Consider the following 15,441-nt stretch of genomic DNA (forward strand, 5'->3'; position numbering starts at 1 on the left):
CCAAGGGTATTATTTATTGAAGATATTAGCACCTTCATTCACAACACAATGGTAGTATTAGGTAATGTAGAGATTGAGAAGATGTATAATGAATCTAGCTATGTGTAGATAGAATACTAAGAGATGAGTTTAACAAAGAATGGATAAGATATGTTTTGACTTGTGTACATGATGGGTCATTTTGGATTGATGAGGAAATACTGGTTAAAATCACAAAGGAGATCATTCATAGGGTAACAGGGCATCAACAGAAGGAAAGGAATGTCCCCTACAAGTTAGCATTATGAACTATCTAAAGAAAATCACTAAAACCACTTCAAACAAGAGTGCAATGGTAATTGATAAATTCAAGAACAAGGGTACTAGACTTGTAGAGGTGACCATGTTGGTCTCAGATTGGTTTTGAAAATTGAGTGTTAACACACTTAACCAATTTTCACATAGAAGCTAAGTGACTTCAGGTGCCAAGCATGATATAGGTGTCGAGTGACTTTAAGTGCCGATTGAACCATATGAGTTGAGTGATATGTAGGTGTCAAGTCATAGTTGATGTTGAGCAAGCCAGAATGCAATAAGTGTCGAGCAAACCAAAATCATAAATGTGTCAAGCACTAGTAATCCAATATGTGCCGAGTAATATAGAATCAACATATGAGTTTGTGCCTTTAAAAAATTAGATGTAAACCATTTTTTGAGCTGACATAGAAGGATCTTGAAGGATATTAAGATAAGAATGAATCTTTTATATTTCTTGTGCAATCAACATGCAACCAATAAGAAAAGTGCAAGAAATGAGCAAGAAATAAAGATTTAATATGGACTGTGGATTCATATCTATCCCTAAGTCTTTGATATCTTTAAAAGGAGGATGAAACCCCATTGTATGTGTAGATGAGAGTAGTGTAAGGGTAAACTATAATGAAACTTAGTGGGAAGAGTGAAAAGACTTAGAGAAAAAGAGTAGCATTGTAGTATTTAGTTGATTAGAATAAAGCATCAAGATTAGAGAGAGCAGGTCAAGTGCCTAAATTCAATAATCAAGGATTGTGAGCTATCAGGATTATTAGTCTAATACTCTCTAGCAATTGTATTAGAAGGAAAATCCTATGTTGATAGGTTAGCTTAACAACTAGGTTGTAGATCCTTTGAAAATGTGATAAAATCCTTTAATAGGGTGACACTTCATGTAAAGTGTTTATAAATCCTTTAAATAGGTCACTATTGATACAGTGTAAAGTTTTTAACAAGGTAGAACTTTAATAGGGTAGACCATCAGAAGTGGTCAAACATTATTGCTACAGTGATTTTGTGGGTATCATCCCCACCCTAGTTTTACCTTCTCATTTTGGAGGGCTTTTGGGTTACCAAATTTGGTGTTATGTGTTTTGATGCATGTGTTTACTTTATGGTTGTGTGATATGTTTATATGCATAATGTTTATTTTTAGTTAAAAGTTTTTAAGGTTAATAAGTGTGATACTTCTGATTCACCCCCCCTCTCAGAAGTATTCTTCCCATTTGATTATTCTAATAATTGGTATCAAAGCCAAGGTTATAGAAAATATTCTAAAGATGGAAGTCTTCAAACTTGGGAAGATTATAGAGAATTAGGTGATTGATGTGCACCTCTCTCTACACAACTTGGAGGAAGCCAAAGAAGAATTAAGAAAATCCTTGAAAAGAAGGAAGGATATAGCCATAGCTGAAAATGACACACACTACAAGGAGATTGATACCACAAAAGTATTTTCCAATGGAGATTTCAAAGAATTTGATGCAACAATAACAAAACTAATGGAGAAGAATAGAGCTCAAGAAGAAGAAATTAGAATACTCAAGCTTGAACAAGAATCATAAGCCGTAACACTTTGTGAGGTAACTGGATAGAAGAAAATAGCCATTAAAGAAAAGGCTATGATAGAAGATGACAAGAGAAATCTTACCAATAGACTGGAGGAAAATACAATTGAGTTTGAAAGAATCTCAAACATGTAGTTGGACACCTTAAGTCAAATGATGAATGCAAATCATGAGCTGAATATGAAAGACATTGAGATCTCTACACTAAAGAAACATAATGAAAAATTTCAAAATGACCTAAAAAAAGAGAAGGAGGTTGCATAAAGTTTCAACAAACCAAATGAGGTTATCAAGTACTTTGAGCAACTATTGAAATCACCAAGGGCTAGTAATGATACTTTAGGACTTGGTTACACCAACATTGAACAAGGAGAATCATCCAAGACTACAGAAGGAAGGAGCAACAAAGGTAAAAACACTATACCCACTTATCATTTCTATGGTAAAAAGGGACACACTACTAATGTATGTATGAGCAATAATGCCTATCGGCACGATAAGCCTAAGAATGTAAGCTGCTATCACAAGTGCAAAGAGCAAGGGCATCAAGCACATGAATGTATGACTAGGACTATTAGTACACCAAAATTTGAAGGTCACTACTACAATTTCAAGAAGTATGGACATAGAGCTTTTGAGTGTAGATCAAAGCCTATGTGGACATCAAATTAGACAATAAGAGAAGGTAAGCATGGTCATCACTACAATTGGGACTATAACACCAGGTATAGTTGTCATTACTGTCAGGAATATGGACACATTCCTAAAAATTGCATAAGAACACATTTTAGAGGGAACTATAGCAAATGGTTAAGTAAAACCACATGTTTCAGTTGCTTGAAGACTGGTCATATTAGCAAGAATTGCCCAACAAAGTCAAAGGCACCAGTCAACAAAGGAAAAGAGAAGGTTGATGTGGAAGACATCAGAGGAAAAATGAATAAGACATGGAAGAAGAAAGATGAGTGTAGCTCATCAAATGAAGGGATCACTTCACCTAATAGGTCAAGTGGTCACACCTCAACCAATTAAGCATGAATAGGTGTATGGGACTGATATACAAAGCTATATCAAACATCAGTCCCAAGACAAACAAGCATTGCAAAGAATAAAATAGCATGAGAAAAGATGCAAAGTTAAAACTTAAAATTTTTGCAAGTGTTGTTGAGTTGTCCTTAGATGTTGAGTAAATGTTAGTGGATGCCGAGTAGTTAGTTGCGACCAAGTTTATAGTTGATGCCAAGTTGGGTAATCTCAGTGGAAGCTAAGTGAAGAGTAAATATAGTGGGAGACAAGTAATGGAAAACCAATAGAAGCTAAGTTATGTTAAAATATTTGAGAGCCAGCTATATAGCTATATGCACAAAGCATTTAATGCTAGGTCCAAAAAGATTATAAGGTCAAATTTTTGATCATTTCTCATCATTTGAATGCAGAGCAAGAATGAGAAGAGTGCAGAAGTGATTGATGAAAAACATTGAAGCCTTTTGCATGGATTTTAGCATAGATCAAGCAAATATTTCATCAATCTAAGGTATTCTTCAAGCATTGAGTTATGTAGTCATAAAATTTTATATCTTTTGAAACCTTAGATTTAAAAAATGGCATCCAGTTCTAAAAACCCTAAGGAAAAGGAAGGTTTTGATGTTCCATTGGTTAGTAACGAGGTCAAACAACTAGAGTTTAGGCCAATTCTAGAAGTTGCTTATAAAAATGACACTATCAACACATTATCCATGATTCCACCCAAAGTTATAATGGTGTAGGATGTAAGGAAATGTTACAATTGCAAGATAGGTGCAATAGGAGACCTAGAGATTTTTCAAGCATATGATAAACTGTGTGAAAATTGAGTGCTTAAAGAAGAATTTCAAATATTTGAAAAGAAGGGTTTAACCCATGCCCTAGTTTACCCCATAGGTTTTAAAATTGAATGGATACGAATTGTTCTAAGCAAGATACATAATGGTTTTTTATGGTTGGAAGGAGGACCTATCAAAATAATGAAGAGGATAGTGCATAGGCTTACAAGTTTTCCGACCCTAGATCAGAACAAGACCATACAAAGTGATTCAAAGGAAGTTATGGAAAAGAACATTGGGCCTAAATGAAACAAGAGGGGCATGACCATTGATATAATCATAGATCCCTTTTAGGGCTTTTATGTGAGAATCATTTCTCACAAGTTCTATCAATCAAGTAGATTGAATAATGTACCATTTATTGCTATGGATGTGGCATATAAACTTGTCAAGAAAGATCATACATATAATCTAGTAGAATTGTTATTGCAGCAAATCATGGAGAATCTAGGAGCAATTAGAAGATCTAAAGGTGTTCAATGTAAGTTTGGATCAGTTCTTGTTTGCATATTCTTCTATATTTTGGAAGAATTCCCCTCTTTTGGCAAAGTTATCTGGAAATTAGATAAGTTAGCCATTACTCAAATTAATGAGTATATTGAGAAAATGGGAGACAACTTTGACTCTCTTACTAGTTATTTTGAGGATTTCAAGAAATCCATGAAGCAAAGACTAAGGATACCAATTTCCCTAGTGGATCAGCACATCAATGATATTTTCTTCTTAGTTGACATTGATTATAATGATATCCAAGTAGTAACTCCAAGGGTTAGATGGCTAAGACTATTAGGATATGAGATAAACATTGATGAAGCATTAACAACAATCATAGCATTGCTTGAAAAGGAGATTGATAAGGAGGCACCCCACTTTGGGACATATGATGTTGTGTTTACCAAGGTGGATATGGAGCTGAAAACTACTTCCACTTTAAAGAAGAAAGATAAACTGGTGAGGAAACTAAAGAAGAAATTTGGAGAAGGCATTGAAGGGTCAGTTGAGGAAGAAGAAGAAGAATATGAGAGTGAAGAAGATGAATAGGGGCAAGGACGACTGGAAATAACTCAAGTCTTAGGTGAGGATAAAGAAAAGGAAGAAAGTGCAAAGGAAGAAGAAGTCAAGGAAGCACCATCTCAAGTCAAGCTCGAGAAAAGGAAAGCTTAAACTCAGCCTATAGCCTAGCCCAAAGCCAAGAAGGTTGCCAAGACAACCCAAGACAAGCCAACACCAATGACACGAGCCACTACAAGGGCCTCAACTCAAAAGGCCAAGGAGAGAATGAAAGAGAAGAAGAAGGCTACTGAGTAGACTGGTCAAGTGCAAAAGAAACCAAGAAGAAAACACATTGCACAACTAGAGTCTAATGATAAGGAAAGAATAGAATTAGAGGACATCAGCCAGTTTAGAGTGTGAAGTCATCCTCCCAAGTCACATATTGATAAAATTTGTGAAAATGTTAAGAATATAGAATTCTCTTATTTGAAAGTATTAATTTCAATAAATTAAGTAGAGTAGATCAGAATAAGATAGAAGATGCAGTATATGCCATGATGGTAGAATTCAAGAACACACCTCTTGAATTAGATAACACTATTCCCAAGGATTTATATGAAATTATTAATAATAAGTGGCACTATTGCTTGAAGATGGAAAAAGAAATAAGAGAATCCACATTAGCACAAGTGATGCTAGAATTGACCAGAGGTCAAATTGTTAAGGCTAACAAGAAACATGGGGGCAAGTTTGCACCAAAATATAGAGCCTTTTAGCATTTTATAAAATAAAATTGAAGAAGTTGTCAATAAGTCCACAAGATTGTGGAAGTCAATATATAATTTGATAGATGACAAGGATGGAGAAGAAGAGAAGGACATAGAAGCAAATAAGGCTAAGGCTAGTGAGAAGGAGAAGGAAGAGAAACAAAAGGAGGAAAAGGAAATAGAAAAAGGAGAAGAAGAGAAGAAAGAGGAAGAGGAGAAAGAAAAAGGTGAAGAGGAGGAGATAGAGAAACAAGATGAAATGGCAACAGGTGATGAGAAGCAAACAAATCAGAGTGTGCAAGACACAGAATTGCCACCCCTAGCCCTCCTCATGTCATCACCACATCTGTAGACACTATAACTATGAAAGATGTTCGCAAAAAAGATTGTCAGAACATCAATCCACTAACTACAAAGGATCTCAAGAAGATCCTTCATCAATCAACACTACAAGCACAATTATGCACAAATCCTGTATTGGTGAGTGTGGATGAGTTACAAAAAGTAGTAGCAGATCCAATTAGAGACAAGATGAATCCACAAGAACCACCTTTTACCATCTCTACAACTACTAGTGGTCAACTATTAATGCTTCCACCACCATTTCCAATAGTTGAATAGGTGATACAATGTAGCAAAAGCTAAGTGTAGAAGCAGATAAAGAAACAACAAGGAAAATAGGACAAATCACTACATCTGATCCTACAGTTCAAAGACAAGGTACACCCCAACTAGTTGTAATTGATCAAGGAAGATTAGATGAGGAAAATGGCACATCAAAAGAAGATAAATAGGCTTCCATATAGACATTGGTTAATCTACCAACTATTGGCACTCCTACACAAGTCCTTCAGAAGTTGAGTACTGATGTAATGCCATTACAAATTTTTGCACCAGGCTTGAGCTCAACAAAGGTGACAAGGGTGCTTCACTATGGAGACCTTGAGTTAGATGAAGAGATAGTCATACCTAGTTATGACTCAAAAATAATAAACATTGAGAAAATTAATGAGATGCAAGAAGCCTTGAGCTAGAGAAAAAGGGAAGAGATACTCATGAAGGAGTATAAACAAAAGCAAGCATTACATGAGATTAAGGGCATCTTTTTGGATGCTTTCAGCTTGCAGTCACCTGATGAGACTAAGCCAATAATGGAACAATTGTCAAAAATTGTAGAATAGGTGACCAATGAAGACCAGAAAACCAATGTAAAAGTCATGGAATGGTATGAGAAGAAATTCCAAGGGAAAGTAAATAAGAAAAGAGCCAGTGAAATAACATTGTCCAAGGTTGAATTGGTAAAGAAAATTGACAAAGTCAAAAAGGTGCTTGAGAATGTATTCTCATTGTACAAAAAGTTGTTTGAATTTTCATACTTCACACAAGAGACAAGCCAAAGAATCTTGAGCTTGGAGAGAAATTTAAAGATTTATAACACTCAACTCCCGACAGATCCATCTCAAAGTGAGAAGTATTTTTCTCAAACACTTCAGACACAGAAAGAATCAGCTATGATGATAGCTAAAGAGGCCAACATCAAGGCCAAATTGATGCAAATATAGTCTTCCATAACCCCACACTTGGAAGTACTCCATAAAGAACAAGCTTATGCTGAGAATGTGCTAAACAAAGATCCTAATCTTTCTACTATGGAAGGACTTGTACATCTTGTTGTAGAGACTTCAATCTAGCACAAGTCATTGGAAATTGCTTTGAATAATTGGGATGTAGCTCTTAAGATGATTATGGAGGTAAATAGTACATTTTTGGTGAAATATGGTCTTAACCCTTAGCACCCTCTAGCATTATTGTTAAAAAGGGGGAGATATGAAATAAAGGGAAGACTAATAACTAAGGGGGAGAATGCTAAATAATTACATTCTTTCATTCTTTTGGAGAATGAAGGGGGAAAGATTGTACATATCCTATGATAACCAAAAAGGGGGAGACATATAAAAGGGGGAGATATGAATAAACATTTGCAAGTGCAAAACAAGAACAAGTGAAAATAGAACAAACACAACAGGTCAGCAAGTAGGCATAGGAAATAGAAATAGGCCAAAGGCAAAGAGTATTAGATACATCAGCATGAGGAAAATTCAGCACAAGAATTTTGGTTACAGGAATAGAAATGGCACATTAGCTCAGGGGGAGTTGTAATAATTTTGAGGTATATTGTTCTTTACAAAATTTTGAACAATTTTTTTTGAAATTTTGTATATATGCCAAACAGATTGAATAATGTACTCATAAGATCAAGCATAATGCTTAGTTAAGTGTTTCTGACATTGATGTCAAAGGGGGAGATTGTTGGTCTTAGATTGGTTTTGACAATTGAGTTTCAACACACTTAACCAATTTTCACATAGAAGCTAAGTGACTTCAGGTGTCGAGCATGATATAGATGTCGAGCATGATATAGGTGCTGAGTGACGTTAGGTGCTGAGCATGATATAGGTTCTGAGTGACTTCAAGTGTTGAGTGAACCATATGAGCTGAGTGATATGTAGGTGCCAAGTCACAGTTGATAACAATAAAGCCCAAATGCAATAGGTGCCAAGAAAACTAGAATCATATATGTGTCACGCACCAATAATCTAATATGTACCAAGTAACACAGAATCAACATATGAGTTTGTGCCTTCACAAACTCAGATGTAAACCATTTTTTGAGCTAACATAGAAGGATCTCAAAGGATATTAAGGATAAGAATGAATCTTTTATATTTCCTATGCAATCAACATGCAACCAATAAGAAAATGGAGTAGGCATGCAACCAATAAGGAAAGTGCAAGGAATGAGTGAGAAATAAAGATTTAATATGGATCATAGGTCCATACCTATCCCTAAGTCTTTGATATCTTTAAAAGGAGGAAAAAACCCCATTGTATGTGTGGATGAGAGTAATGTAAAGGTAAACTATAGAAAAATTTAGTGGGAAGAGTGAAAAAACTTAGAGGAACAGAGCAACATTGCAATATTCAGTTGATCAGAATAGAGCAAAGGCATCGAATAGATATCAAATCTTAGAGGATCTAGATGAGAGAGAGAAAATCAAGTGCTTGAATTCAACAATCAAGGATTGTAATCTATCAGGTTTATTAGTCTAATACTCTCTAGCAATTGTATTAGAAGGAAAATCCTATGTTGATAGGTTAGCTTAATAGCTAGTTGTAGATCCTTTGAAAAGGTGATAAAATCCTTTAACAGGGTGACACTTCATATAAAGTGTTTGTAAATCATTTGAATAGGTCACTATTGATATAGTGTAAGGCCTTTAATAGTGTAGGACTTTAATAGGGCAGACCATCAAAAGTACTAGTCAAACATTATTGCTACAGTGATTTTGTGGGTATCATCCCCAGCCTAGTTTAACCTTCTCATTTTGGAGGGTTTCTGGGTTACCAAATTTGGTTTTATGTGTTTTGATACACGTGTTTACTTTATGGTTGTGTGATATGTTTAAATGCATGAAGTTTATTTTCAATTAAAATTTTTTAAGGTTAATAAGTGTGATACTTCTGATTCACACCCCCCCCCCTCTCAGAAGTATTCTTCCAATTTGATTATTCGAACAGATCATTGGATACAAAGTGTATCAATCCCACTGCCCCAACAACATGTTGGGTACAATCATATATATATATATATATATCCCACATGATAGGTAGTCAAGAAAAATAATACAATTTATCAAGCATGGTTGTCAATCAACTAAATGTAATATGGAACAATTGAAGAGAGACTTATAGCAAGACATCAAGTATGGTTCACTACTTATGTACATTCATTTATATGCCAAGAAATTTCTACCTAGTATGGGAGAGGTTTTATGGAATGAGAATAGGACAATTATTTATCAGATTAATGAGCATTTTGAGAAGCCAGGAGGAGAATTCAATAATATTTGTTGGCATACTTTAAAGACTTTCAACTCACAATGAAAGAGCATGATTGGATCCCTAAATTTCTATTGGGAAGGTATAGAGATAGTTTATATTTTATAGATGACACTAATCATTGTAGGATACAACCAATTGAGCCAAAAATAGTTGTTTCATTATTGGATTGTGAGGTTACAAGATAAGAAATTTTTAGGTATGTCAACTACATATTAAGTTCTCTAAAGGATACTTTAGCCACTAATTTACGTACATATGAAGAAGTTTTTTAGTAGAAAAGTACTAGAAGCCCAAGCACCAAAAAAGATGAAAAGGATGAAGAAAGCCTTAGAGAGACAACATGAAACTATAAGAAGATTATCTGTGTAATAGGTCACATAAGACACAACATCATTACAATTGTAAACTTTTGAGAAGAATAAGAAGAAAGGAAAAAGAATTGAAAAACCATAAGAGACAACTATCTTTATTAGTGAACAAGAGGAAGAGAAGGAAGAAAAAAGTAAAGATGACACTACGAGAACTCTTGAAGAGGCAGTGCAAGAAAGAGTCATTAGGACCAACAAGATAAAAGTGTTTAAAAGAAGCACAATACAACCTTCAGTAGTTAAAAGAAGAATCACCTAGAGTCAAGTCAAGACTCTCCCAACAATGAGAAAATAAAAAGTTCAATTTGAAAGAGAGGTAAGTTCATGAGGGAGAAAATCTAGTAGAATAATGTATAAGATTCTAACATACCCCAAGGAACTAACACAATATATTATTGACACAAGATTGGTTGAGAAGATGGATCCCACAACATTTTCAAAATCATTGAAAACTATAAAGAAAATGGTTCAAGGTTCATTGATTAAACATTTTAGAGAATATGGGAAATATCCATAAGATGTAAAGGATAATGTTCCAAAGGAACTATACACTGCATTATTAGTCAAGTGGAACTCTATGCATCACAAAGTGGAGGAATTGAGGAAGAAAGTACTAAAAGAATTGCATCCTAATTTATTGATAAGTGACATTGAAGTGTGGATGGAAAAGTATAGAAATGTATTTAGGACAAAGGTAATAACATCCATGGTACTGGTAGATAAATAAATAAATTTTATTGAAAATATTAAGGAAGTATGGATTGAAGAACTGTTGAAAGATTAGAATTAGGCCTATCAAGAGGATGGTACTTCAAACATAGATGATGTATTTACTATAAATGAGTTAATTAGTAACACACCTATTGCACCTAAGAAGACATCCAATAATGAGAAATCAATTATTGAAGATATTACTAGTAAATAAGGAGAATCTAATAGTGAAACTAACATACAAGAAAATATGGCACAAGAAGAGGTAAATATTTAAGAGACTAGAAGAGGCATTTTTACCAGTGTTGAGAAAAGAGGAGAAATAATTGACAAGGATACAATTAGCCAACATTCATTTATACCAGAAATCACTATTATTGTGTAATCACTTGAGTTATCGAGTTATACATTCATATCTATAGAAGTATAGAGTACAATGAGCAAGCAAGATGATATCTTGAATATGAATGAGAAGAACTCCACACTAGTTGAACAACAACACATGCCCCCAGTTACACAAGCACTAGCAACAATGAAAGATCATGTTGGAAAGAAGGAAACATGACTCGGGAAGAGAACCATAGGATCTCAGAAACAAAGAAGAACAATGTAACAATGAAAGTTCTTAGTCAAAAAGTTAAGGTGAATCTAACCTAGTCACTATCAGAATAGAGAAGAAGGATGAGAAAGGATAAGTTGATGATGATAATGAAAAAGATAAAAATGAAAATAAAGATCACAAAGAAGGTAAGAATATAATTTATGTGAAGGGTAAATAGAAAAGAGAAGCTGATTAAGAAGAAGAGGAGAATAATGATCCACTTAGTGATGACCCCCAGTCTGATATTTTGAAGAGTAAAGGTTCAAAAGTTGAAGAGAAAAGAGAAAAAATATTTTAGATGTGTCTTGGGAGTGAAGATAGAAATTAAAAAAATGAGGCCAAAGAGAATAATGAAGTAGGTACTAAATAAGACACATTACTTGTTTGAGCATCTCATGGTAGATGTCATTGTAAATAAGGATAAATTTGTGCCAAGGGAATTAAAAGTCTATCTAAACATGATGGAGGTATCAATAATAGATTTGGAGTATCAAGTAGAAAAAGAGGTAGAATATAAAGTATGAGGAAGAAAAAAACAAGTTTTGTGAAATAAAGTTGCAAATTTGAAAGGCAAGTTAAACAAAGCATTATTTTTGTATAGGATATTTTGAATAAAGTCACTACAATGTACTCTATACTATGTGATTCTAATACATTTACTATAGAGATCAATATGATCTTTATTGGCATTCAAAAGGAAATAATTAGTCATATTAGAGGTTATACTCCCCAGTGAATGTTGTAAAATATTTAATAAGGCTTAAGGAATGAGTTGCAAAGGAACAAGGGCTTACAATAGAAAAGGAGAAGAGAATTTCCAAAGTTTTGGAATTGCAACAAATGTCTAGTTTGTATATTGATGTTATGAAGCTTAACCTAGAAAAAGCACAAAGAATTATTGAAATGCTAGATGTATGTATAGTAGAAGGTTTGGAAAGTTTTGCATCAAATTTATAGAAGCATATTCTCACATTGACCTCATTGAAGAGCACTTGTGATACCTTAGCGTTGTTCATTGAGATAAGGTATATAGCCATTATGGTAAAATTGTAGATTGTCTAAAAAATTATTGGACATTCTATTATCATGTTTAGTGGATTTGATTAGCATAGAAAAAGGAGATAAGTATATCAAAGAAGTAACATAAAAGAGAACTATATATGTGTGTGTATGTATGTATTGTTGGAATTAATTTAGAATAACTAAGAGGGGGAGGGGTGAATTAGTTATTCAAGGTCCACATGTATAAATAAAACTTTTCACCATTTAGTGAACCCTTTAAGCATTCATTAGCACACTTAAAACAATGATTTATGTGGAAACCCAATTTTGGAAAACCACCAGTAACATGCTTCTCCTTTTCACTCTTTTGAACTGATGCCCTATGAAAGGCCAACCCTATTAAAGGTTACAATACACACTATTAAATGTGACCCGATTAAGGGATTTCATTCATGTTGTCAAAAGTGAGCCTTGTTAGAGGACTTTAGCCATTCACTTGGAATGCCACCATGTTAAAGGATTTTCTAATGATTGTTAGATCAACCTTACTCCAAAGGATTTACCCTAGACTAATACAATTGTTAGAGAGTAATAGTAGAGCTTTGATCTGATACAACTTACACCTTCACTTGCAAATTATAGATCTCTATTAAGTCATCAATTTTTCTTGGCATCCACTAAATATTTCTTTCACTCGGCTCCAACTAACTTTCTATTTGGCTTGCACTAACTTTTCTTGGCACCTACTATCCACTCTGTCAAGCTTGGAAGACAAACTTTGTTTAACTTATTCTTCTAAACTTTCTAAGTGTAGCCAACCATTTTGTAACCTTAAGTAGATCCATCAATACATTATATCATCATTGTCTTAACTAATTCATGTACTTCATTACATAATCATTACTCAACCTTTCCTGTAGGTGCTTTTGTTATATCTTGTTGATCAAATCCTCCTCATCAATCAACTAAGTGATAGTACTTGAATCTTATAAGAAATTGTCTTACCAACAAATAGGAAGTTTGACATCAGTGACAAAATAATGATTGAAACACATAGTCTTCTTCCACAATCTCCTTCTTAACAATCTCTTTTTCAATTAGATTTCAATATGTATATATATATGTGTGTGTATGTATGTATATGTATGTATGTATAGATACATACATACATACATACATTCATACATACATACATATATATATGTATGTATGTATGTATGTATGTATGTATATATTGTTGGTAAACAGATTTGTCCTTCTTGTTCCTTATGACAATATGACTCTCAATGCCCGAATGCTGAACAACATCTACTGACAACAATTGAAAATCCATCTTCTAATTACTAGCTTCTCTTTGAATTGGTAGGTACAACTCCCTATGTGAATGATGTTCAAGGTATTATGTTTTGTTCCTAAAACTAATGCAGGGTATGCTCTTAACCTGCGAGCAGAAGAGGAAAACCAAATAAAGTCTAACCAGAACTTAATTTAGGCAAGAAAATACTTTCTTATCTACAACCTAATCTATGGAATCCAAAAATCCTATGAATTCATAAATCAATAACTATCTACAAAAATTTAAATGAAATGATTAAGAACTTTTCCTAAATCTTTCCCTGAATCTCACAAAGCACAGCCTACTCTGATTAATTCATATCCCCATTACAAAAAGAATGAAGCATCATTCCTTTCTTCCTACAATTCAGATTTAAAAGAAAGACGCATAGAAGAAATAGGCTAACTAAATGGAATAGAAATTATTGACATAAAACACTCTTCTATTGACTCTACAACATCAAGTCTATTACATCAACAATTTGCCCTCCCTTGCATTTGCTTTTACAATAGTTTATATAGAGATTACAATATACGATCTTCATGAGAATGTGAAGTGTTTCAAATTCTAGAATTTGAAAAGTCTGAAGCCAAGAACTTACGAAGATATAATAAGAGGAACCAAAATGACACCTCTTGCGAGCTGATTTATGTGTTGATAAATCTCAAAAGATAAAAGAATGTGCCTGTGATCCATCTTTGAAATGTTTTCTATGACACTTTACTTTGCCCAATTCCTTCTTGATTTTCACTCTATGTAAAACCAAAATAGTCATCATCATAGTGTTAATCCTACTGATAAAATGTCACCATTAGCTTGGGAATCGATATACAATTCCTTCATGATATTAAATCTTTGTGGTAAACATTCAAGGAGTTAATGATTGCCTTGCCAACCTCTAGGTACCATGGATCTCTGGTTGCTTGATATAGAAATAAAGTTGACTCTACCAGTTTAGGATGCAATGGATAATACTTCTCTCTTGGGTGCAACATGTCCCTATATAATAGGTACATTTCTAGTACAACACCATATCTCTCTCATACACTGAAGAATTCACAGTGAGTTGAATTTTCAGCTAGCACATCACCAACCAAAATTTGTAAACCTAGCCAAAAGGCCTAGAGACTTGTGAACTGCTAGTAAGTTGCTTTCCTTGTTTTCATATCAACTTCATGGTACCATGGACCATGCCAAAAATATTTTTGCACAACAGTATATGCCAAAGAGAACATATCCCAATATTCATACCTTCCAAATAGGATGTGATCTTTAATAAGATACTCATCAAAAGAATCAACATCAACACCCATTCTAGATGAGTGTTCAATCCATTCTCCCATTGTTATATCTAGTGTGGTTCCCATTAAATCTAATGAGCTCCTCATGCTCCACAATTTATGAAGAGCATGCAAAGTAGATTCCTCATACTCAGGTTTGCCTGTCAATCTTGATAATGCACCCATTTCAAGTATGAGGGAATCACAACCAGATGTGCTCATCTCAGTTATCTCGTTATCCATGAATCCATGGTTAAGATTAATCCATGCATATGGAAGACTAGTTGGAGTATCAAAAACTCATAAAAAAATGCTAGCCCAAATCATTGGCAAGAATAAGCAATTGGTCCTTATATGGTTCCCGAAAAGTCTTCTTGGATGAATCGGTTGGAAGTAAATGTGCTGAAATAAGCCCACCAAGTAGCCTAATGTTACACTCAAATAGGCTAACTCCCACATCAACGTCAAATGTGAGATTGTCCCCATAATTTCATCCTTTATAACGCTTTTGGATAGAATCTCTATCACAACAAAAGCTAAATTGAAATGCAAATATCTTTGGCCAAAGATCTCTTCACTTCTTCAACAAATGAGCCTTCTCCTTCAATGTATCTAATATATCTTGGGGGTAAATCAATTAGCTTGGAAATAGTGAACCACAACATGGGTTAAACATCAATGTTTTATGAGCTTCTATGTCGTAGCTTTTGATGTAATGCCTCAGATTATCTGAATGTAAAATTCCTCATCCCATCTATC

At 34.0% G+C, this 15,441-nt stretch overlaps 1 pseudogene; it reads right to left on the reverse strand.

Moving 5' to 3' along the window:
* Nucleotides 1-14,241: 14,241 nt before the first annotated feature.
* LOC149566339 (alpha-mannosidase I MNS5 pseudogene) lies at nt 14,242-15,169 on the reverse strand (annotated as a pseudogene).
* Nucleotides 15,170-15,441: the final 272 nt, after the last annotated feature.

Source organism: Cupressus sempervirens, chromosome 3, assembly GCF_028749045.1.
Source record: "Cupressus sempervirens isolate cs-2001-9-10 chromosome 3, ASM2874904v1, whole genome shotgun sequence".
NCBI classification, from domain to species: Eukaryota; Viridiplantae; Streptophyta; class Pinopsida; order Cupressales; family Cupressaceae; genus Cupressus; species Cupressus sempervirens.